This window comes from Octopus bimaculoides, chromosome 14, assembly GCF_001194135.2.
Source record: "Octopus bimaculoides isolate UCB-OBI-ISO-001 chromosome 14, ASM119413v2, whole genome shotgun sequence".
NCBI lineage: Eukaryota > Metazoa > Mollusca > Cephalopoda > Octopoda > Octopodidae > Octopus > Octopus bimaculoides.
Genome location: NC_068994.1, coordinates 12,248,635 through 12,251,290, shown reverse-complemented (window position 1 = coordinate 12,251,290; position 2,656 = coordinate 12,248,635). Strand labels below are relative to the sequence as shown.

Sequence of the window (2,656 nt, the reverse complement as noted above, 5' to 3'; positions counted from 1 at the left end):
TATATATATATATATATATATATATATATATATGCATGTGTATTCAATTATGAATTAAAAGCACTGCTAGTGTTGTAAACATTAGTGACCACACATATTCAATATGTGTGTTTTGCTTGATTACTGTTTCACTACGGAACAGGGTTCTGAAGATGACTCCTTTACACCCAGTGCTATGGGGCAGTCATTCCCAGAGCACTATATTGCAGCAAACTGACAAACAAGCAAAACACAGACATTAAGTATGTGTGGTTGAGAATGTATTTGCCTCTGTGTGTGTGTATGCAGTTTCTGCCATGTATTTAATTCACTTATAAGCTACCGCTTGGCCTAATGCTATATTAGAAACCATTAGCCAGAGGTGCCATGCAGTGGAGCCAAACCCAGAACCTTGTGGTTGCAATGTAGACTTCTTAAAGACGCAGCTGTACCGGTACATATTTGTGTGAAAATGTGGTTTAGCCCATGGCCAACCCAGATCAAGTGGATCTATGATCAAAAGAATTCTAGACATGACCACTTCGTCTCTTTTTTTCAGGCATGGTATATCTAGATGTACATTATTTAATATGTCTTTATATTTATTTATTTATTTTTTCATTTTGAAACTGGATAGTGTATGATCTGCTATAAAATTGGCTACTATTTTTAGTAAGTCTAGCAACCACAGAGGGTATGAGTAGACACGAGTTTGATCTATGGTGAAGTATAATTCACTTTTGTTGTTTATATCGTTAGCAGCAACAGCAGGAGCACTGTTAAATTAATGTTTTGTTAATTAGCAATGCAGAATCTACCCATTCCCATCAAATATCATACTTCAGTCCTCAGGGAAACTAGAATTGGACATTGGACCTGCCAGCCACTTTTATAAAACTAACAACAACAAAGATGATGATGATAATAATAATAATAATAATAATAATAATAATAATAATAAGCCTTTCTACTGGAAGCACAAGACATCAAATTTGAAGAAAGGGATTAAGTCAATTACATCGACCCCAGTGCATAGCTGGTACTTATGTAATCGACTCCAAAAGGATGAAAGGCAAAGTCGACCCTGGCAGAATTTGAACTGAGAACAGAGCGGCAGACAAAATACTACTAAACATTTTGCCCTGTGTGCTAATGATTCTGCCAGCTCGCTGTCTTAATAATAATAATAATAATAATAATAATAGAAGAAGAATCCTTTCAACTATAGGCACAAGACCTGAAATTTGGGGCTAGTCAATTTCATCGATCCCAGTACACAACTGGTACTTACTTATTTTATTGACCCTGAAAGGATGAAAGACAAAGCTGACTTCAGTGGGATTTGAACTCAGAATAGAAAAAAAAAACTGGAAGAAATGCTTTCAGCAAAAAATTATTAGCTGATATGTTCTGATATCTGCCAACTAATAATGATAAGTCAGAACAATGACTTGTATATTTATTCTTGATAACATTCTGGCAGATTTGAATGTCAGTGTGTTAATTGCTGTTGTGTTTCATCATTAGAGAACAGTTGCTCCTTGCAAATGAATGGAAACGCCTTGTTAAATAGAACTTTATTATATAATATAAGAATTGGTTCACCCTTGGCATCAATCACATTGTTAATACATTGTGAAATTGGTTTATACAAGTTCTGAATGGTTGTTAAGGGAATTTTGAGCCACTCTTCAAATAAAAACCTGTTTTTGCCCTTTCAACAACAATGGTTGAAGGAAGCAGTCCTTCACTTGCTGCTCCAAAATGCAGCATAAATATTTTATTATATTGAGATCTGGTGATTGTGGAGAAGTGGGAGCAATCCAAATGGTTTAATTCATTTTTATGCTCTTCATACTAAGTTCGAATAACATTAGCCAAAGTGAATCAGTGCATTATGAACTCGGATAATTTTCCTTTAAAAGAATGTAATCCATAACTACCTTCTGACAGACCATCACAACCATTAAATTTTCTCTTCTTCCTGTGACATGACTGCATCCATTAAATCTGATTGGTTCCTTTAAGCAGGTTTTAGCCAAGGTTAGCTGGAGAATTGCTTACCAAGTTATGAAAATGTTGGTTCATGACAGTAGGTTTGTTCCAAAACAAGACAACAATTCACAAATATACCAACACAAATGAATGCCAGTAGTCGACTGCATTTTTCCATATTATCTTCTTATTGTCAGTTTGAGATATGAGAATATTATCTTTTAAAAGATACTTTTGAAACAAATAAAATCTCTTTTGTCACTTTCTTTTTGAGAAATAAATAAATAAATCCATTTCCTTAACTTAATATTCCAACTCAGTCTCAAAGATGCCTATACCTATTTATCAGAAACAAAGTTACAATGCATTTTTTTTTTTTTTTGTTCTTTTTGTTAAAATCTTTGCTGTAATTCTTCAGAATTTTTATATCATTTTTCTTTTGAACTGCGATAAGATGATTACTGACATTTTGCCAATGAGGTGGTTTATGACTTCACAAGAGACTAACTAACTGTATGGTTGGATGTATTGGATTTGCCAACAAACTGGATTCTGCAGTTGATAACAAGAAAAGCTAAAGTTCATAAATATGGTAACTGGCTTTAGGCACCATCTAGATTACACTACAGCTTACAGAGAAATGTTGAAATGGCCAGCATGTTCAGGGAAGGGAATGTGTTGA

The 2,656-nt window shown here is 34.0% G+C and overlaps 1 protein-coding gene across 3 annotated transcripts in view; it reads left to right on the top strand.

Moving 5' to 3' along the window:
* Positions 1-2,656, top strand: part of LOC106874975 (serine beta-lactamase-like protein LACTB, mitochondrial) — a 21,128-nt gene that overhangs the window by 5,588 nt on the left and 12,884 nt on the right. The gene's annotated exons all lie outside the window — the stretch shown is intronic.